We start from the raw sequence: 23,826 nt of genomic DNA, 5'->3' as shown, positions 1-23,826 counted from the left end.
GAAAGAGAAAGGAAAATACCATATGAGATTGCTCACATGTGGAATCTAAAAAAAAAAAAAAAGAAACAATAAGATAAATTTATCTACAGAACAGAAACAGACACAGAATCACAGAAACCAAACTATGGTTACCAGAGGGGGGAGGGTGTGGGAAGGAATAAATTGGGAGTTCAAGATTTGCAGATACTGAGTATGTAAAGAATAAACAGCAAGTTTATACTGTATAGCACAGGGGAATATATTTAATAACTTATAGTATCTTATGTTTATAAACAGTATGAAAATGAATGCAGGTATGTTCCTATTTAACTGAAGTGTTGTGCTGTACACAAGAAACTGACACAACATTATAAACTGACTAGACTTCAATGAAAATATTTTTAAATAGACTAAAACCAAAAAAAAATGGAAAAGGATATTATCAAACAAAAAGAATAAAGTACTGATGCAGGCTACAATATGGATGAACCTTGAAATTTTATGTTAAAATAAGCCAGACACAAAAAGCCAAATAGTGCCCTTTAAGGTGAACTGTATCTAAGCGTTTACTGTAGTACTCCTGTAAATTTTCCGGAGATTTGAAATCTATCAATATCAAAATAAAATGCATTATGCATTAAAAACTTAAAACGTTTCCTCACAGGAGGGCTTTAATTATTAAATTCAGAAACGCATATAAAGCTCTTGGAACAACAATTTGCACGTCCACACACAGTCACTGCTGTCACTGCCACTCAGAGGGTGGTGCCAGCACTGATGAGAGCTGCCTACACTGGCTCCCCTGCAGAAAGGAGTGAAGGCCTGAGCTCTGACAGGCAGGGTGAGCGTGAACCTGCGTCAGACACAGCCACGTACCAGACTCTGCGTTACCCAACTTTCTTACACAAACTGCAACATGTAATGTAAACACGCTAGAGGGATGTATCTTACAACACAGGGAATACAGACAATGTTTTACAGTAACTATAAATGGAGCATTTTTGTACACCTGAAACTAATATCATATTTTAAATCAGCTATATCTCTATAAAAAATTAAAAAATATTTTTAAAATGTTATCACTTTAATATTCAATTCGGTTTTTATGTAACTACTAAACAGCTTAGAATATATAAAAGCATTTATTTGTGTTGTTTGTTTACATATATATTTACAATCAGACTCTTGCTAAAAGAGAATTTAAACATTTTTTTAAACACAGCTTAACAACCATAACAACAAAAAGGCAAAACGGAGAGTGAAGAGAAAATGGACATTCAATACTTAAATGAAACCAGGGGGAGATAAACTCATAAAAATGGATTACATGAAGTCAGGGCAAGTGTTAAAGGCCGACTAGAAATTCAGCTGTAAGATTCTTGGCAGCTAAAGCAAAAAGATGATGGGGCGGGTGGTAGAGCGTGTGCTTAGCGTGCACGGGGTCCTGGGTTCAAGCCCCAGGGCCTCCACTAACAGATAAATACATCTAATTACCTGCTCTCCAAAAGAGCCCCAAAGAAAAGATAAAGAGAAATATCTTTCCCAAAAAACTCTGATATTAAATTTGGATTAAATACTTAAATAAAAGATAAAAAGAAAAATAAAAAAGATAAGTGACACTGTGAAGGAAAACCCCAGCTGGGCTAACAAGCTAAGTCACAAATCTAAGTGTGATAAGTGTCGGTTTACTGATCTAAGTTTTGCTGAGCTACCTGGTAAACCTGAAGTTTAGTGTCAGTTTACTGGGCTAATAAGCTAACACGTAAATCCAAGGACAACAATTGTCAGTAACGGGATCTGTTCCAAATTGATAAGCTTAAGTGTACTGATTCCTTGCTTTTTGTTGTTTGAGCCTTATTGGCTAATAGCCCCATACTTGTAATTAATCCTATAAAACCTCATGTGCACATCTTGGAGGTGCTCAGAGCTTTGGAAAAGAAACCTCTCTGAGCCTGCCAGCGTAATAAATCTCAGTACTCCAACCCTCTGTGTGATTCTTGTTTCTTGGCTGGCCTGTTGTTTCCATAACAACACAAGGGATAATGCCCGTGAGATAAATCTGGGGAGGCTGCTGGCAGATCCCCATGTCTCACGTGAAAAAATCTGAAACATCCTTCTCACCACTCAGAGTCATCATAAGCCCACCCCACAGTTCCCTCCCTTAAATGCAGGAGCACGGTTAGGGCCCAGCCTTTACTGTCTTTGTGTCATCACAGTGATACAGGATGGAAGGGGGAAGAGCACAGCCATTCAAGGAAGGCCACAGCAATTGACATCAAAATGGTGAAGCATTCAACCCCCAAAAGGCCTTGAGGCTCAGGATGAAGAGATTTAACTTCTAGCAGATCTTGAGATTCAGTAAACACCCATTGTAATAGTAACGTGGTGAATAACATGCCCCAGGCACATGGCAGTCCCAATGATAGCCACAAAAGGTCAAAGGGTGGGAAATGGCCAACTCCCTGGGAATCCCAGCCCCTTGCCCTAGGGCTGGTCCTTCTACTTATTAGCATATGAAACCACCAAGCCCAAGAAAACAAGCAACACAGCGCCACCTCGCGGTCACCACTCTCTCTCCCTCTTTGGAGAAGGCCCACACTCTGTCTGTGGAGTGTGTACCTACTTCTAATCTGTGCATCAAACCCCCACACCTCGTGACGTTTCTCTTGCATTTCAATGTATCTCTCTGAATATATATACCTTTACTCAACACTGGCTTGCTCTTGAATTCTTTACTGCATGAAGTCAAAGAACAAAATCTGTTGGGGCACATCCCAGGGGCTAAACGAAAGCGTGGGACACAGCCCTTCTCATGCCCAACGCTTTTTATTCTTGTATCAACAGGACTGGGCTGTGAAGCGAGGTCTGAGTCCCCAGCTAAGGGACAGAACCAGCCTCCAGGGCTCCAATTTGCGGGCAGCCTCTCGCCAGCTTGGGCCTTGGGGTCTGCCAGGATCTCTGTGTTTCTCTGTTGTGCTGACTCCCCAGCCAGACAGCGTAATCCTAGGCCTGTCCCCACAAAACCCTTCTCTCCAAAATACAAGCACATCATGTCACAATCCTCTTGTTCAACCAGGAAATGTTCAGCCCACTTTTTTCTCCCCAATAAAGTACCCAGCTGTCCTCCCTCCCATCACATCACTTCTTTATTTGTGAGAACTCTGCACTCGCCACACCCCATCCTGAACACAGGTGTCTTGTTGGCTGTGACCGAGATGTTTCTTTCTCAAACAGCCTGCGTCCTTTCACTTTCCCCTTGTTACCTTAAAAAAGCCTTTCCTGAGTCACCCACCCCTCTGATTATGAACTCACAATGTGCTGAGGTTGCAGTCACTGTGCATACATCCCAGTTTTGGTTAGGTTTCCATCGCAAGATCTTCATTATGGAGCTGCATCAAGAAGTTTAAAGAGGCTATTCTTACATCTGAGTGGAGGAGCCTGCAAAAAATTTAAATGGCTTTGAAGAGAGAGTTAACCAGGGACAGAGATGTCGCGGGTCCTAGTCAAAAGTGTCATGAGGAAAAATGTTCTCCCAAGGCTCAGAGTGGCTTCTGAACACGGAGTCGGCAGGGAGGAGGTGACAGGCAGTGAGTAGGGTGAATGATACAGGTTACGCTCCCCCAGCTGGGGAAGAATAGGTTTTTTCCAGTTTTCCAAACAATTTCTTACTACCTTTTTCTATTATTGCCACATACCATTTCCAACGAATTAAGCATATCAATGTCAGTCATTTGGGCCACTTGGGAGAAGCTACACGATGCCATTCACAGGGCTGGGGCATGACAGCCACACCAGTCTAGATTGAAAGAACAGTTGGGGTATTTGCAAGGTAATCACGGGCATGCAGCAAACTCCCCGGGTTCAATGACCTCATCTCAAAGCTGGGGCAAATAAAACTACCAAGCAAAGTGCGTGATGATTATGGCCCACATCTGTTTACTAGGTAAGTGCCCGTGAAAGCTGCCGCTTAATGGGGAATGAGTACGATCAATGAGACCCTGTCTACCTGGCCACACGCGCCCTGCCTTCCTGCCTTGGTGCAGCAGCAGAACTTGTTTAGCTGAGATGAACACCCCCAGACCAGCCCCGACGGGAAAGCTCCCAGCTCTGCACGGCGAGACGTGTTCCTTTCCTTCTCAGAGCTGATCACAATTTGCTGTCGTCTGTTTTTATGTTTATCCCTTTTGTAACTGTCTCTCCTCGGAGTTTTTGCTCAAGCAGCACAGGGCCAGATGTGTCTTGCGGCCTGCCTGATACCCTGGGCAGGGAAACAGCCGACTCCATATCTGGCTCTGGTGCTGAACAGAGAGGGGAGAAGGCCCAGGGGCCCATGCTGAACCGAGGCCACTGAACCCAAAATTATGGTCTGATTTTGGGCAAATTATACAGTCTTTTTACCATGAGATTCCTCATCTGTCCATGAAAATAACTGTCCATGGCACATAGAGTTACAAGGATTAAAGGAAATCACCAAATTCATAACCTAGCCAAGGGGCTACAAGTGCATCCTCAACAGACAAATGCTGCCTTTACGGCTCTGACACATGTTAAGCGGGGCGGCCCCACACAGTGAACGCTGCTAACTGCCAGTGCGTTAAGTGCTTCATGTGTGCTATAATACTCTTTAGATCTTACAACAATCCCAGAATGAAACGAATATTATCATGCAAATTTCACAGATTCACCAACAGGTTAATAGAATTTGAATTCTATTCCAAGGCCCTAGGTTGAAGAAATGGCGATTTAAACTGGAATCTGGGCCCAGGCCTTGGCTCCATCTCTCTCCAATCCACCTGACCACTTGCCTATGAATTCCACCTGTCCAATACACAAATTTCAGCCAGCCAGCTCTTAAATGCAATTTGTGCCGTTTGTCAATGTTGGTTAATTACCATAAAATGTTCTCAGAAACCACTACAGTAAAGAAAGGTGGACTTAAGGATTTCTGCATTGCGTTCTCCTGTAATGTGCAGAAACCCTTCCCTGCACCACCAAATCCAAGTGCATGCTTCCTCCATGTTTATGTTTGCACACGGCTTATTAAAGCAGAAGGTACCTGCAGTAATTCCATCTCGGTTGCTTTCCAAGGTTGCAGATTATCCATAATCAGTCTGTGAACGAAAATACTACAATGTGATTGAGAATACTGCAACCATGACAGTAAACAAAGAATACTGAAACCAAGTCATTAAAGGCTGCCACCACCCCCCAGCTAGGACAGGCCTGCAGCCCAGCTGCTACAGCAACTCACAATGGTGTCGTCTGAGCAGACTCAGAATAAGAAAGGACAGGCTACTGGCCCGAGATAGCTAGGTGCTTGTCTAAAAAATGAATTCAGTGAGTCCAAATATTTGCTTCCTCTCATACATACAAAAGTACTAAATTCTTGAACTTGAGATACCTGGCTTTCTTTAGATAACAAGCAATCTTTTATTGTTCCAACAACCTGGTCTTTGTTGTAAAGCTCCTATATATCCTAGCTCTTCCTCAACCTCTTGGGAGCAGTCCCTCATAGAGTTCTGTGTGGCTGTCCTCTCAGCTCGAGTCCTCCCGCCAAATAAAACATAACTCTTAACTTTTAGACTGCACATGTATTTCAGTCAACAGTTTTGGACACCATGAAGCACCACAGCAGATTTCTCTCCACCTGAACTCTCCGAGTAACCGGAGCCTTGGTACCAGCAGTGGCCCTTTGTGCCCATCTGCCTCCTCGCGGAGTCCAGATGAATTTGGGTGAGTCTCTCCTGGTTCTCGGATCTCACATATTGGTTGATGATCCTAAGTTTTATCTGGCGGTGTATCCAGGTACGTGGCCCTCCAGTTGAAAGAAACTGAGGTGAATTACCCACCCAGTGGAGACATACTGGGTGGGGCCTGTTTGAAAGGAAATAGGAAATACCCACCTAAAGGATATGTCCAAAGTGGGGCTGGTGGAAACATATGAGGAAAATATTCACCCAGTGGAGACATCCCGAGTGAGTCCAAGTTGGAAGACACTGGGTTCAGGACTGAGTGGTTAGGTAAGATTCTGGTCTAATATTTTCCTCAATTTGGTTACCTCCATTGAATTTTTCAGGATAAAAGTAAAACTCTTATGAGGAAACTTTCAACTCCAAAATTCGGAACATCCTCCTGGCTGGTGACAGCTTTCTCGGGTGACAGAGGGTCTTCCAGGAGTGGTAGAGACAAAGACTTCATGCCACAGAGTTGTCCCTGTGGGAAATCTTACTAACAAATTTATTTTGAGAACCCGACCTTACAATGGGGAATAGAACTTTCAAAAAAAAATAAAGAACAGAAAAGAAAAGAAAAGAAAAATAAATGACAGATTGCCAGTCTCCAACTATTACCCCAGCCAGGCTTATGTACATACAAAACTTACAACATTAATTGGGAATAAGGAAAAAAAAAAACTTACTCTGAAAATAACTAACCAGGCCTGATAAAAGCATTTTTTGGAATTCTGAACTTATAAAAACAAAATCCCCTTTAGGGGGAACTTGGATTTCTCTTCCTGTGTCCTTGAAATTTAAATGTTTTATCTTTGTGTGTTTTAAGTGTGTGTATGTATGTATATGTATGTTTAGTTTATTTTTTAAAGGAAACCTTGGACTCCGCCATACAAAAGTTTCAAGTATTGTGTACATATGGTGGCCACGCAAATAAATTGGGATTCTAAGCAATTCTTTGATTGTACCAATTTTCAGATATTTTGTCATCTTAAACTTTGTTGCATCAGCTTGGACCACAAAGGCTTTTAGCTTTTGGAGAGTAAACCTTTGAATTTCATTTAGGCAACACCCCGACTCTCATGTGGAAGGGCCTCTTCATCTTATTGGTTTAAAATCACTATATATATATATATATATATATATATTTGTATATAATTTGATGGCCATATGATGGATTTTTTAATTTGGAAAAACTTTTTAATTGGTGAAAGTTTAAAGAGATCTCATTATAAACAGCTGTTTTATTGGTGTCTATTAAAATCAATTTTAAATGTAGAAAAATATATCTAATGGTTAACCTAAGAACTTAGTTAAAAAAATAAAACTGGTTTGAAAAGCTACATTTGTGTTTTTCCTTCCCGATAAATGTTTCTAGATATGCTAATAAAAATTTAGGATAATTAATGTTAATTAGGTTGAATAACTGGAAAAATGATTGTAAAAATGTCAAAAAAATAATAAGTGGCTTATCCCAAAAGGATAAATATTTTTATATGGTTATTTTGAATCAAATAAATAAAATGGACATTTTTGGATTTACAAACAAGGTTTTGATACTACACAACGTAAAGTTAAAAAAAAAAGGGCCAAATAGTTCGCCTACTCCCCCCCAAGATTAAAGTTCAAACAAGTCCATTTTATTACCACAGTTTAAAATATATGTATATATAGACTGAAATACTTGATCAATAATTCGGATAACAGACCAATTAATGAAATTAAAAACTGAGAAGTGCCTAAGCTCTTTGGCTGAAACTTGGGCATCTTAGAGACTTCTATAAAATTATATACAATGCAAACACACACAAAAAAGGTTTCTTGCACTCCTTCTAGAAATAAGAATTATTGATTAAACTTAATAAATATAAAAATTAAAGGTATAAGATTTAATAAAATTGAGATAAAAGTTTGTGAAATTGGTATATTTAAATGGTCTTTATACAAAACTTTTGCTTATGTTGTGGGATACGTATGTTTCAGAGGAAAAACGCTTCCCCTTCTTGGTATTATAAGGCTGGGCACATATCTGTCCCTATGAAAATATTAATTGAACAAATTAAAATAAACCAATATAGTTACATAAGCCTTCCAATATAATGTAAAACTAAAAACTAATTTGAGTGGCTAATAAAAAAATACAGGTTTACCCTGGGTTTAACTTATAACACAAGGAAAAGAGACCTTACTAAATGCCTTATGCAAGTTTTGGAAGACATAATTAAGTAAACCTTAAAGTTTTAAAACATGGAATTCTTTGTTTACAGCTCTTCTCACTGATACAAAAATGCCAATTAAGGAGATAAAATACGGCCTGGGTGACAGAGCAGTTATCTGGGGACCTGGAAGTCAGTGTCTTTGTCTTGCAGATCAGAAATATAAATACAACAAACAGTGACCTAGAACTGAGCCTAAATAGCTCAACGAAATAAAACTTAAGGCCAAGAAATTTTTGGCATATTAGAACTCAGAACTCTGACGGGTCCTTCAGACTTTGTGAAGAAATTTTAACTGTCTGTTTCATAAATAGTAAGCCTTAGTGATTTGAGCAAGCAAATTCAGCTTACTCCAACTATTATTATACCTATCTTATAAGTAAGTTTTAAAGTGAAGCTATGAGATCTCTAGCTTTTGTCTGATTATAAGCCTGTGTACACATTATAGAAGTGAGATATTTCTACTGCTAAAGAAAAAAAATTCAAAGTCAAAGAGCTCTGCTTAATTGACATAAAAATATAAGAGCTTGAACATTAAGTATTTTTAAAATAAAAACTGAACAAATTGACTTTCAGCGTCATGTGAATTGGAAAATATTCAATATTAAGATAATATTTGATATTGTTTAGTTTAAGTATGTTCTAATTAATATAGACATCTTTAAAGTCTTCAATATTATGTATAATACCTTTACTGTACCTAGGTTTAATGAAAGTCAAATAAGATCCTGTTATATCTGTTGCAGATTTGTCAAAAAAGAAATAAAAGTAATGTGCTGTGGTAAAATTTTAAGTAAATTAAATGCAAATGAGATGAGAGCTTTGGGTAAATATTTAAAATATATTTTTAAAATGTATGCTTAAGATAATCTCTAAATGTTTGGTATCTTTAAATTCTAGTGTTGTGCTAAATTAAGTTAAATTACAAGATTTTATTAAATAGCTATGCCATTTTCAGATAAAATAACATTGAAATACGAATTACTTAACATTTAACTTCCTCTTACAGTGAAACTAAAGGTGTATAGAAATATTAATATATGGTTGGTGCCACACGGAAATAGTCTCTATTAGTAAGGGAATGATCTCAGTATCCTAGGAAAGTAATATAAATATGTAAAGGAAGATATAAGAATGGAATTATATTTTGTTAATGAAAAATAGTGACTTTCTCCTGAACCTGGTTACTTCTGAATGGAAGAAAAATAAGGGACACACTAATATAAGTATAGAAAGCTGTGGAAGGCTTGTGGAAAAGGAACCCCGAGGAAAGAGTTTTGTACATGGTCAGAATTGGCTAAGTTTAGAAACAAATTGGGCAACGTAAATGAATCTTACAAGTAAGCTGGTACAAGATTAGAATTGTTTTTCTCTCTGTTAAGAGGAAAAAATTTTCTTAAAATGTTAATCCACCTTCAGTAACAAATTGTAAAACTTCTTATACCACTTAGCTGATCTGTTCTGCCTTTACATTTGACGTATTTTCTTGTTAATGAATTAGTACTACTTTACAGTGATCTATATGTTTATCTGACCAAGTGTTCTGAAATCTTTCAAAAAGCTCCCCAAATATAAAATTCTAATTAATTAAATAAAAATTAATTTAATTAATTAAAATTCTTTTAATCTCCAGTTAAGTTTGGGATGCTACAGAAGGCCCCTGAAATATCCCAAAGAGAGACTTTAAACTATAAATTTTCATTTGGCATTTTAAATAACATGGAATTGTCAAATGAATCATAAAACTTCTAAGGTTATATTGAATGAGCCAATATTATTAATATAGATATTGTAGAAATTATATGGACTCCCTAAAATTCTGGTATATCTGAAATGTTACCAGTGATAATTATGGGTATAGAGAACATGTTTCTTTATTGATTATAGTGTAATGGTGTTTAACCATGCTTTTAAATCTTTTGTCATTTATAGACAGTTAATTGTTTTCTTCTGATGGTTTTGCAAAATGCTTTCTCTTCAAGGAGATTTACTGATTTCTAATAAATTTCACACTATAGCAGTGAACTAAACTGGGTAAGACATTTTAAAGTTCTAATGAAAACTCTCATTAAAAGAATTAGTTACATGGGACTGATTAACCTGTTGAATATGGTTATAATTTTTGATATTGTTTGAAATACTAGTGGCTTTTAACCTGCTTCCCAGACATAAAGAATCTCTTCTCCTTAAGCTAGTTATGGTTCACAGCAATTTGATACATTATACCTATGTAATCACACTTGGAACAGTTATCTTTTCTCTCTATCTGATCCCTCAAGAGACTAAAAACACTTAGGTCCCCAGTGGCTTTATCAAACAAATTAGGGAGATCATCTCCTAACAGATATAGGAGTATAAAGGTATTTTAAGGATTTTAAAGAGAAAAGAATTTACCTAAATCTGTAAGGCAGAAACCCATGAAAAGCCTTGACGTGGCTTTCTTGGCCTTAGAAAACCTTAGCATTCTACCCTGAGACTCCGTATTAAAACTTCCAACACAGCCAATTTAAAAAAGGCTATATGATCAAATAATCAAGCTTAACTTGTAAAAAATTAATCTTGATTTGGCTATATTTGAGAAAACTGAGGGTAACTTAAGAGAGAAAAAAATTATATTTTAGTGGATATTAAATTCTAGTTTTGTTAATTGAGGTCCATATTTACTAAGACACTTCCCAGATCATTCCTTGCTGTTATGTCACATTACTGTACAGTTTAATTGAATTATGAAAAGGATACTCTAGGTTTGTTCTGAAGCTCAGTAATCTATCCTTGGGTAAAGTTCCAATGCCTCATGACCTGCAGCCAGGGGATTATACATACTGCAACAGGCATGACTTAAAGAACTGTCTCCAACCTGAATGGAAGGACCCTTTTTCAGGTACTCTTAACTAGACCATACAAACCAAAGCTGAAGGAAACGGAGTCTCGGATTCATTTCCTATCAGAAACATCCCCTGCAGTGCACTGGCCTATCGAGAGCTGCTCACCTTAAAACAATGCCCAAATGGAGAAAAAGCTACCAGACCAGGATGAGAAGAAGACGCCATCTGAGCTAGACAGCTGACCCAAGACACCGGACCAGGACTGTATACCAATTACTTTGATAATTTCTCCAACCTTTGATTATGAACTACTCCACTTGTTAAGTTTATGATAAATTACCTGTCTAGTACTTCTGTGTTACCTTGGTGGGTTTCCCTACTCCAAGGCTCTAACTAGATAGCCCTCAGAAATGTTATTCTCAAAAGAAATTATAGTTCTGTTTAGGCCACCGTTGATCTTACAAGGTGGGAGATTTCACCTGGCCAATTAATACCTGCTCTGACCCTGACCATAAATATGAACTTTCTCATAGGATCAAACTCAGAAACACAAGCAAAATTTTAACCCAAAAATACAACTTCTCGACTATTAAATTCTTACTCGTGACTTTATTAACATTACTAGCTGTATTATTTATAACCTGTCTATTTTATAAAATTGTTGTCTGTTACATTTCCCAATGTGTAACTAGGCCCACAAGATTGATGATGGCTAAACATCTTGAAGAAACAGATAAAATTTATAACCCTGAATAAAATAAATATAATAGTGTGATTCTAGGTATGGAAATGAGCAAAGAAGGGTTAACACTTTCTGGATCATAATAGACTAGTAAGACAGGTGATCCAGATAACTTTTAGTTATCAACAGGGCCTGATAAAAAAAATTACACCTTGAATGGCAACTCAGAAGATTCTTCACCTGAACTAGGAATGAGCCATCCTAGCACCGTGGGACAAAACTGGTCATGAAATGTCTCTCAAAATATTGGTCGAATTTAGGACCAAACGGGAGCACTGTGAATGAAAATACTACAATGTGAATGAAAATACTGCATCCATGACAGTAAACAAAGAATGCTGAATCCAAGTCATCAGCGGCTGCTGCCAACCCCCAGCGAGTACATGCCTGCAGCCCGGCCTCTCAGCCACTCACAGTGGTGCCCTCTGAGCAGACTCAGAGTAAGAAAGGACAGGATACTGGCCCTAGATAGCCAGGTGCTTGCCAAAAGAATGAATTCAAAGACCCAGATGTTTGCTTCTCACCATACATAGAAAAGCAGTAAATACTTGAACTTGAGATATCTGGTTTTCTTTAGATAACAAGCAATATTTTATTGTTCCAATTACCTGGTCCTTGTTGTATGCTTCTATATATCCTAGCTCCTCCCCTACCTCTTGGGAGCAGTCCCTCAGAGTGATGTGAGAGGATGTCATCCCGGCTCGAGTCCTCCAGCCAAATAAAAAAAGCCCTTAACATTTAGGCTGAACGTTTATTTCAATGATGTTCCAGAATAGACACAACTCATCAGTTCTGTAATGGAACACACTGAATCAGGAACCAAAAGCGTGTTTTAGTCTGGAAAATCTCCAGGTTCCTATTTCTTCCTGTCATTATACAATCCCTCCAGAACTCATTAATTTGCTGTCTGCTCCTCTGGCAACCAAACTCATAGAAGACTCAACTCAGCAGAGCGCCCTGCTGGGGAGAACACCCCACAGAAGCACTGCAGGCTGCCTGCCCTCCTGCACGCTCTGCTCACCCTTGGTGTCCTCCGTGGAGACCAGGCCAACAGAGCTGTTCCTAACAGCTACAAAGTCGCACACGTTAAATAAATCATTTTATTTTATATGATATTTTACGTATATACACATCTCTGAAAACAGCTTTGCAGAAGCTCAAATCTTCAACATCAATCCCCAAAGGCAAATCCGGTCCCCAAGGGGAAACAAGACTTAAGACGACGCTAAGGCCTCCAAAGTCCTCTCAAGGACCGTCAACCAAACTGCCTGCAGGTCTGCAGCTGCAGGCGGTTACATGTCTGCTTTTAAGGCAACCCCTTCCTGCCCTCGGGAATTACATTGTCCCTCTATGCCCTCCCGTCTCAGGGTAAGGGCAGCCGTTGCAGTACCTTGCAGGGAAGCACTGACAGGACTGGACAAAGAGGATCAAAGCTAAGCTAATACTTCTGATGACACGACCTTGTCGCTGTGTCACTTTACAGATGAATATATATAGAGAGAGATGTGGGGTGATATTGCTCAAAGTCACACAGCTAATAAGTGGCAAAGTCTATATCTCTGTTCTTCCCTTCGGCGTGACACCCCAGCTGGGACGCCCACAGGGTTCTCTCATGCCTGCCTGAACAATCCTCTCCTGTCACTCATAACCCACCACAGGGTCTGACCCTAGCCTGCCTTTTCAGCATCTATTCCCTCCAGTCTCTCAGGAACAAGGCCGTTTGGGCCACTGTATGACTTCCGGCTCCCGGAAACCTCATTGCTCAGGCTGGTCTTGCCTGTGCATCCGGCCCGCTGCTCAGAGGCTCTTCCTCCCCTGCAGGTGTAGGTTTCCAATCTCCGCAGGGACACCCCCTCAGGGGAGCCCTCTTCTCGCTCTCAGCATGGCAGGTGTCCCAGGCCACATCCCGAGCTGCCCCATTAGGACAGTGTGCGCCCAGATCTGTTAATCAGACCAGCAGCATCAGAGCCAGGGATTATGCCCGGGCCACCCTGCAAAACTACTGCCCGCCTCACAGCCCCCAGCCAGCAGGTCACCTGGAAGTCACAGCAAGTGCCCCACCCAATCCAGAAGCCTCTTCATTTGCCAGCATCGATGATGACTGGTTTCCAAACTTTGGTCAGTTTCGCACAAAACAGCACCTTCAACTGTGAAGCAGAGGGTTTCGCTTCTGCTCCCCATCCTTACTGGGAATGCCAAGGAAAACAAAGAGGCCTTTTCTCAACACTTTTATAAAGACACCCTCCCACCCACAATACTCATATGCTCAAGAGCTTTGGATCCACGTGATTTTCTTTCTCTTATGATAAGCGGCTCAAAACACTGTGGATTCCTTCTATTTAGATGGTATTTGTACTCAGTTTATCGGCTTTAATCTGTTTTTGTCTCTCTCTTCAATATCCATAGCAGTTGCCACCTCTTAATCCCTTCAGCAGCCTCCCTCCCAACTTCTAGTCTAGGAAATCAGCTGTGATGAGGGGCCCTGGGGCAGTCACAGACGATACAACTAAGGCAAAGAGAGGGTCCATAATTTGCCCGAGAAGATCAGCTTCAACCCCCAACAGTGTGTGTCACGTCCCTGTGTTTAACTCTTATGCTAAGCAAGATAACTTTTTGTAGATTATGGTTATAAACAGATGAGGTATAAAAATACATACAAGGACACATATCTACTCTAAGATGCTCACTAACTCCACTATTTTGTTTCTACTTATTTCTATTAAAAAATATTAAGAACCTCTGCAGTCAGTATAGCAAAATGTTACTGGGCTTTAAATCCAGAATATAGAGGTGTTAATTGTGTCATTACTCATACTTATTTGTATGTTCACAAGACAGAATTATTTGAAAGTCCCTCTCACCTCCCCCTATTCACTACTGGCTCTCACCTGAGCTCCCAGACCACACATCTAACAACCTTTCACTTTACCCACAGCTGAACTCATCAGTTTTCCACAGAACTCCCTCTGCAGCTTTCCCTCCTCAGAGCACAGAAGGACCATCATTTAACTCATTAATCCACCCAGAAACCTGGGCCTTACTCCATTCTGCATTCACAGACAGCCTTCATCCTTTCCTTTTTACCATCTAAACATGCCTTCAATATGTTCGCTTTTAAACACTGACCGTCCCACCGCTCAAGTGGAAGCCACCAACACTGCCCACCTGGACTCACGAGTCTCCTAAGTGGCCCCACAGCCGCTCTCCCCTACTTGAGACAAATGGGACTGTGCCACTCCCGCGCTTTTTGGACTCTTTTCAGACCCACTCTTCTTAGAAGAAACTCCAAGTTCTTCACCAGGTGAAAGTCTTTGCCATGAAATTGTCACCTCAGGGAGGGCAGGACCCGCCCTCTCCCCTCGGCCCCGCCCTCTGGCAGAGCATCAGCTTGGGAGGACCTGCTGAGCTACACCAGCCTGTATTCTAAACCTGGTCTGAGTTCTTAGCAAACTGCTTCACTTATCCATACAAGTCCAAGGTAAATTAGAAAGATTTTAGGTGTTGAGCTAGACTATTGATTTTGGGATTTTGCACTAGCAACCTGCAAGGACATGTTCTAAAAATTCTGTCTTCTTAAAACCACACCCAGGTTAAAGGAGTATTTGTGGAATGTCTTCAGAGGAAAAGGGACTGTACTTTTACAGGCTTTATGTTTTATAACATGAACAACCCGGACAGGGTCACAAATGGAACCGCCTCACAAGTGACAGAAGACAGGTGAGAGTCACAAAGCAACAGGTCGCAAAGATGATTCTCCAGCCCCCCCAAAATATTCCTGAAACAACCAAAAATTCTGAATTTTAAAAGTAAAAGAGTATCATATAGAGAAATGAAATAAATTATGCTCTTCATCAGGGTTTCAAGATCTCACTCCAGAGTTTTTAGCAGACCATACTGAATCCTAGCACAGAAAAATCAAATGGACTTGTAGTGAGAAAGTTCCAGGAAAACTGCAATAATTCCTCCACTTGTGTAAAGACATACACTCACCTGCTGAAGGTGAATGTAGACCGCATTCTGGATAAATTCTGAAGCTTCCAGGCTCTGCTTCTGGATGCCAAGGACATGGACAGCTTGGAAGCATGCTTCTAACTCAGTCACCGGCATTTTTACACTGCAGGGGAAACGGAGACACCCAGGCAAGGGCAGAGATGTTCCTGTCGTGTCTCACAGTCCGTGCCTCGGGGATTCAGTGCCCTGCAGCAGCCCGGCCCCAGGCAAGGACCAGCAGCGTTTTCCACCCAAGCAGGAGGGGCACTGTGCTTGAGAAAGCCCTTCTCCGATGTGGGCAAGAGGGGCTGGTGGGGTTGAGTGAACCTATAAATGCCCACAGAAATATGCCTGCATTCATTCAAGTGATGCAAACAACTGTAGCAGGCTATTTAACAAAATTTCAACTGTCAGTGGAAATTTTGCCATTCCTTTCTGCTTGTCCACTGCACTCTGAGACAGGCTTAGGCTCTCTTACACCTGCAGCTCTGTGCAATAGTTGTGAAGTCATTTTACTTTACAGATACCACGGTTCTGCCCAGGGTGATATCCAGCCCAGAGAGGTGGCCCAGGCCAATTTAAAGCTATGTGGCTTGGGCGCGGGGACAATTACAGGAGCTGATTCCGGAGCCAGGCCCCTCCCCACCTCTGCTCCCCTCTCTCCCGAGGCCCCGCTGCCAAGCACTCAGGCTCCATGATCTTATGTCCTACTCTTCTACTCTACTCCAAACCCTTTTCCTTTTCTTTTTTTCCCTAATTATTCCCAGCTGGAGTGATTTTTCAATCTCAATATCTGAAAAAAAATTCCTGCAGCCGAAAAAGAGGTCTCCAGAGGTCAATGCCCATATGCTGGTTCCTGAAGAGAGCCCCTGGCTACGGGGACCCTCACCAACACTCACGGGGCATCAGAGATGTTGCAGGGTCGGCCACCCCCAACAAGAGTTTGCTGTCACCCCAATGCCTGCACAGCATCCCTGCTCACAAAATATAGTTGGTCCACTTATCGGTTATTAAGAAGCAAAAATACAAAATTGCTCATGTTTCTTACTAAAATTATCTATGAAGCTGGAAAGGGAATTGTAATAAAATATAACTGTTTTTACCCTATGTTAGATCTGTTCCTTTGGGTTTAAACCTGTGCCCTGTTTCCTAGGCTCAGACTTGGTAGCTCTGCACCATTTGAAAAAGAAAGTTGCCTTTAGCCTGAAATCTACAGGAAAGCCTATTCTCCTGGCCCTGATCTTTAAAAATGTTAGCTCATCTGCACTTCTGTAGAGATGGCAAGTTGCATACTAGAGAATAGCCTTTGTTTTTTTAGAGGTTTTACAGGAGTACCATGATTTGATCCACATGGACAGCTGCAAGAACAGCGGATTCAAAGGACAAACAATTCATAAAGCAAGAAGTATGCAACAACCAACCACAACCCCGCCCCTTTTTAGTATAAAAGGAGACTGAATTCTTACTTGGGGAAGATAGTTCTCCAGGACATCAGTCTGCCGTCTTCTGGGTCTGCCAGCATTGCAAGTGAAGTCACTATTCCTTGCTCCAACACCTCATCTCCCGGTTTATTGGCCTATCATGCGGCTAGCAGAACGAGTTTGGACTCGGTAACAAAATGACTGCATTGGAGGTAGTATGTCTCCAATGTTTCCTTGTTTCCAATATGTAACATGCACATCATTTATGATCTAGTGCAAATAATTCATCAAAGACAACCACAAAAAGAAACTATACTCACCTAGCTATCAACACTGAAGTCACAACCTGTCAATTTTATATGCTGTTGAACAACACAATGGAAAAACCTAACATAGGGAGTTGATTCCACGGAAATAAAATTATTTCTACTCCTTCAATACTTTTTCTTTTCTTTTCTATTTTATTTTGTTTTGCTTATTGAAAGGAAAATAAAAGTCATGTCATTTTATTTCACGTATTTTTGTTATAGCTACATTCTTTAAATACTACAAAGAGATTTAAATTGCAAAAAATTTGTTCATATATTAGTATAAAGATATATACACAATCAATGGGGATTAGGAAAGGAATGGACATTTACTAAAAATCCACTGCAATCCTGTCTTTTACAAGCATATCCTGGAATATAAGCTGTATGATCCAGGGGCCCCACCCCCATTCTCACTGTTGTGTCCCTTAGTAATCAACTACTAAGGCACCAGCATAGAACCATGTGATCAGTATTTTAGGAATAAATTAGGGAATTAGCTCATTCAATTCTAAAACAAAAACCCTAAAATAAATACTGAACTTATTTACAGATAAAGAAAATTGGAACCAAAAAAGTAGTTATTTCCCCAAGGTCACAAATCTAATAACTGATAAAGACAAGATTTGAACTCATCTGCCTGATTCTAAAAACTAAGGTGGAAATCCCATTTGACTGGGGAGGGTCCAGCAGCACAGCCTATCACCCTATCTTTGTTCAGATCTAGCCTTAGACAGCCTGAGACAGCACCCCATTCCTATTGAACTTGAGGGCAAATGATAACAATAAGGATTTTATATCCAGTAGTTTGTTAGATCTCATTTATATAAAGTGTCAGCAGGTCAGCAGAAAAACTCTGGAAAATATGAGTGGGTCCAGAGCTTTCTGCTGATTAGTAACTCAGTCTCTCAGGACATAGTGACCTTCCCATGAGAGGCCTCATGGACATAAACTAAAGGCAGCTGAGCAATGAAAACTAACAAGAACCTGGAACTCAAGCAAGAAGGTTCCCTGCCATCCCCCACCCAGTTGCCTCTTCACCCGCGTGGACACGATGGCAGGAGACCCAGGTTCTTGTCCAAGGTACATCATCATGGATTCTCATCCATAAAAATTTATGACTCTATGCTGTCTTATGTCCATTAAAACTCAAATATGATAACACCAATATCTCAGCAGAATATCTATGTCTCCACTTCCTGTCTTCTAATAGGAGAATATTTTTATGGACAAAAAGCAGAAATCCAATTTAAAAAACCATGTACGAAGCCAGGTGAAATTCTGCTTAAGAGACTGCTCTCATGCTCAGTAAATGAAAACTCAGTAAAAGTGGTGCTTCTCCCTCAGCAAATGGGAGGTAGCCTGATGTGTGTGTGTGTGTACGTGTGTGTGTGTAAATCAAATACAATGAATTCTGGGATGTGTACAGTTTTTTTTAAGTCACTGTCATTTCATGGGAATGAGCCAACATTTAAGTAATTTGAATCTAGTGTTCTGAGAGAGTCTCAGGCTCTTGGTGGAGGAGGTGAAAGGGGAGAGTGAAGGAGAAAAGAGGTACATGAAGCAAAGAAGTAAGAATACTGCCAGGGAAAGGCAAGACGTTAGTTTTGTTCTTCCTTGCACCACATACAATTTAGGGACTCGCTTTCCGCTGATGACTTATCGAGCATTGAGTTGCAGGAGAAGAGGGGACAGCTCATTGCTCACTGAGCTTGTGACTGTATGTGGCATCTTATAGACGCAAATCATTTACCCTGATCAAACACTCTAGCAGCAGGCTGCAATTCTCCTGTTTTGAGAGACAACAAAGCAGGAGTTCAAACAGGTTGCATAACTTGACAAAAGTCAGAGGTCCAGTAAATTAAAGAGGATTAATTCAAACACAGATCTGAATGCAGAGTCTGATCTTCCCACTCCCAGGACTGGAAAATCCTTAACACAGGCTCCCCAGCTCCCCTGCATTGTTCCTGGCACCAAGCATATCCCATGGCAATGGTCACCATTTCTCACAGACACAGCGCTCTGTGCAGCAAATGACCTTGATCAGACCTTGATCATCTACCTGCCACGCCCACCAGGCTTCACCATATAGGCAGGAAAGCTGGCTTTCAAGTGCATAAAAAGCCATTCCTTGTCTAACCTGGGCTCTTCTGTGGTTTCTCCAGCCTAAAGGCAGCCATGACACTGCTCACAGTTTGTACATGAGCCACACTACCTCTCTCCATCTGTCTCCCCACCTATACTACTTAGCTATGACCATTTTGAGAATCTTTGACACAAATTTTTAAAAACAAAAAAGAAAGGATTCTGGAACAACTACTTAATACTTACAATTTTAAATGACAAATTACAAAGTGAGTATTTACAAACCGAATCTTCCTTTCTAAATTTCAGTTTTAAGCGTTTAAAAATATAATAGCAAAAAATTTTCACTTACAAAATTGACAAAAACAGAAACAATAATCTGGAATAAGTTAAAAAATAATGCCCATGTTCTAAATGGAGAAACTTCAGGACTGTACTGAGGGGTAAAGTAAGAGGTGAGAATGTAGAAACATAAACAAATTGCATGGAGGAAAGCAGTTTTGTAAAGATGTAAGTTCTCATCAGAATAATTCAAAACTTACTAAAAAATCCCATGACAACTCCAATCTGATTTTTTTTAACTTGAACAAAATATTTTGGAATTCTTCAGGAATAATAAAATCATAATACTAGACAAGAAAATTTGGGATGGAAGAAAAGAATCAAAAAAAATTCAGACTGCCAATTATTAAATAAATTTTTACAATATGTAAGTTATGGTGCTGGAGTAAGAAAGACAGATTGACAGAAGGGAACCATGAGGTCAAAAAGAGACTCTAGTGTACATAAGTAATTTGTAAAGGTGGGATTTCAAATCAAAGAGAAAAGTATGACTTCAATAATTGTCCTGAGACAATCTGAGAATCACCTGGAAAGAATAAATACTATTCTTCTCATAAGGACCACAAGATAAATTACAGACAGTGATGTAAATATTAAAAAGTACTAATAACAGCAAATACAACACTTTGCTCTTATTAACTCAACTTACCCTTACATTAACAAGCACTATTATCATCTCCATCTTAGAGATTAAAAAAAAACCTACAGAGATTTATTCCCGTATAAGAAATTATTTTTAAGAATAATGTCAAAGATAAAACCCATAAGGAATACATTTATTATCATAAGAATATTTTGAGACACTACCAAAATAAAAATCCTCCTAAACAAAATGAAAGGCAAGAAATGACAAGAAAAAGCTCTGTGATACATGTTGTTGAAGACAAGAAGTATACAAAGAGCTTCACAAAGCAACAAGAAGCTCCCCCACTTAAATGTGTGCAAAGGATAAAAGGAATCATTCATTTTAAAAAAGTCAAATGGCTAATGAGTGAAAAATGCTCAATACCTCACTGGTCATCAAATGCAAACTAAAACAATGAAAAAGCACTTTTGCTCATCATATTGGCAAATATTTTTAAAAGATATTCTAGCTAGTGTCCATCTGTGGGAGAAGAAACCATGAGCGACATTTTCAGAGGACGACATGTCAATGGATATGTAAACTCTGAAAAACGTACGTACACACTGACTCAACACCACTTCTACAAATCGTTTCCTTTAGGATAAAACAAATTTAGTCCAAAAAGATGTACCCATCAGGGCATTTACACAGCACTGTTTACAATGGTGGGAAGAAAAACTGAAGTGAAATCATATCCAGCAATAGAGAATTCGTTACATAAGTAATTGTGCATCTTTTCATTCCCCTATGGAAGGAATTTCTAGAGTCACTTGAAAGGAGTCTGTGATGAATGTAAATGTCACATCCAGGGACTAAATTTCCAGAAGCCTTAACTAAAGGAATACTCATAAAAGATCACAGGAATGTCTGTACAAGAAGGATGCCAGTCAAATATCCTTTCTGACAGTGGAAAATGGAGAAAACTTAACTGTCCACCATCAAGACAATGATGCGGTAAAACACGACGAGCTGCGAGCAATGAGGGAGCCGGCGTTTCGCCGTGGTCCAGGGCCTTGTCCACAGCATTCTCTCACCAAAGGTGTGCGTGGGAAAGAGACCACACCCGCAAATCAGGAGACCCCTCCACTCTACTGAAAGGACCGGGTGAGTCTGGAGTGGGAGGACGTCTATGATATACACCTGAGTGAACAAAGCGAGCTGCAGAAAAACATATAGTATGGTCTCATTTTTAAATAAAGCTTATATACACACACGTATACATGGAATTCTCATATGTGTGTATATATGTATGTCATAGGCATAAAGGTCATGAAATATATATACCAAATTTTCAACAGCTTTTAATCTTCGGAAATAAGGGGAAGGGAGGTAGGGTCTTCCTGTACCACCACAGTTCTCTTTTCAGTATTTCAGTTAAGTATACTTGGAATTTAAAAGTTTATTTAAGTCCGAAGTAAAATGGACGATGCCTCCACAAGACAGAATGCTATACTGGTCATCAAAAATCATGCCAGAGGAGATAGAATATTGTAGAAAAACATATAAAAAGCCGAATGGAAATTGGAGGTGTCCACACAGCAAACAGTCACAGAGTGCTCTCTGGTTTTTTATGACAGAGGTGATACACACTGACGAAAATATATGTTAACGTGTTAATTATTATCTTTGAATAGCGGGACAAGGATAGCCTCTTTTGCCCACTTTTTCAGACTTATTATTTTAAATGCACATTCTTTTTCATCTGAAAAAAAGCATTTTTAGGTGTGTAGTACTACGCATTGGAGAATAATACAAGAATACTTAGAGAAACAAGTAACTAGGAGACAAGGCAGCAGCATCACACAATGTAGGACGGGCGATCCTGATTAACACCATGCAGTTACATAAGGACCCACAAATTGAGAGCACCTGCTGTAACAGGGCGTGATCCCCTTCTATTTGTCAGCAGTGTCTTCAGGCCTGAGGCAGTTCTGAGCACGGCCAGTGTCAGTGCTGGTGTCTGGATTGATGCTACTGGGGGTGAGGGCACCTGCAAGCCGAGAGGAAGAACAGAAATCATCCTCTGCCTTTTCTGTCTTGTTTCTTTGTTACTTTAAAAGAGAGGCATATATAAGATAAACTGTGTATCTACCCAAATGAAATTTCAGTAATGAAACCGTTTTTAAAGACTTCACAGCTTATATTCTGCCTATAACTGTCTTTTCAACAAAGCATCATATTTATTAAATGTTAATTAACTCAGTTAATTAACTCCCTGTTGAAACATTCTAGTAAAGAACATGAAATGCAGTATGTAAAAGAACCACACCTGCAGTGACTAGCTCAGCTGTCTTGACGGCAGTGCAGTCAACCCCCACCATCTTGTGGCCCTGAGCTCCTGATGCTGGTAAGACATCACGCTGCTGCCTCAGATGGAGAGAAATGGTGAAAGCATTTCTTGAACCCTACAGCACTGACAAAACATAACTGACAAATCCCAGGCTCCTTTGAGGCTCTCATTTTCTGTTTCTGGCCAACCCCCGTCAATGAGCAGAACCACCCAATTCCCGAGCCATGGGACTCACGTGGGAAGGAGTTTTGGAGAAATTTCCAGGTATAGAATGTAACCAACTATACATAGAACTCTGAAAAAAGAAAAGATGCCATACTCTGATTTTGGAAGACACTCAAAATATTCTCCTGAGCCTTAGTAGCTGGAAAGGCTGAGCTTCTCCTAAGCCACTTATTTATTTCACAGCCAGTAAGCATCTCCCACAAACCCTGCTTCCCTGTGTCTGCTGGGAGCTTGAAGCACACTGCTGCTGTCGTTCTTATAAGTCACAGGGCAGAGGCGTGTGTCTCACGCCTGCAACCCTCACACAGGCTCGCCTCCTAGCCTCACTGTCTGAACTTGGCTCCATTTTCTCACCTGTTTATTTAGTATCTGTTCTTCTGTAAGCTGCCTGAAATGCGTTTTGGAACATGTCAGAAGAATCAGTGGGTTGAGAAATGGACAGATTGAGAGGTGAGAGATGGGCAGACAGAGAGAGAGACTCCAAGAAAAGGGGAACAAATAAAATTTCCTATGCAAAACCCTCTTCTAATCAGGGAAGGAAACCACCACGGAAAAGTGTGAAGAGGCAGGTAGCTTAGGACTGTTTCCTGGATTCCATGAAAAGTAACACCAAGAGATGAGAGGGTAGAACTTTAAATAGTAAAAGAAAAAAAGTACGCATGCTTGAAAAATATATCTACAATATGTACTTTCTAAAGAATAGACTCAAATCAGCAAGGCCCAATAACACTATACTTGGGTATTTACAGAAGTGAGAATCCCATCTCCAAACCACAAGGCATCCCTTCGGAGCACTGACAGTCTACATGGGGCGGTCATAAAGCCGTCACTGCAAAAGCTATGCTACCCTGCACTTACGAGGAACGAGCAGCTGTGCTCGGGCTGCCCACGCGCGTCATTTACACCCCACAGCACCTCTACGGGGCGGGACGCCTAGCGAGCCCCGTCTCTGCAGGACAGAAAATCAGTTCTGGAGAGGCTAAGCCAACCTACCAGTTCTCCATCACACAGGACTTGTCACTCCAGAGCAGGAATCGAACTCGGTCGCA

At 40.3% G+C, this 23,826-nt stretch overlaps 1 protein-coding gene across 10 annotated transcripts in view; it reads right to left on the bottom strand.

The window, feature by feature from the left end:
• LOC140699564 (trafficking protein particle complex subunit 9-like) overlaps positions 1–23,826 on the bottom strand; it is a 217,174-nt gene that overhangs the window by 147,766 nt on the left and 45,582 nt on the right. For 4 of the 10 annotated variants that reach the window (XR_012077740.1, XR_012077742.1, XR_012077736.1 and 1 more), the window contains exons 2-3: positions 22,532–22,625; positions 21,982–22,252 (exon numbers count right to left, since the gene is read on the bottom strand). The exons of 1 other annotated variant lie outside the window; for it this stretch is intronic. The gene's annotated coding sequence lies outside the window, so the exon portion shown is untranslated. Of the gene's footprint in view, positions 1–21,981; positions 22,253–22,531; positions 22,676–23,826 lie in introns of those variants that run through there. 5 more of the 10 variants (XR_012077739.1, XR_012077738.1, XR_012077741.1 and 2 more) reach the window with 3 other exon arrangements.

This window comes from Vicugna pacos, chromosome 11, assembly GCF_048564905.1.
Source record: "Vicugna pacos chromosome 11, VicPac4, whole genome shotgun sequence".
Classification (NCBI taxonomy): Eukaryota; Metazoa; Chordata; class Mammalia; order Artiodactyla; family Camelidae; genus Vicugna; species Vicugna pacos.
Note: the sequence above shows the minus strand (reverse complement) of the source record. Positions and strands in the feature narration are given on the sequence as shown.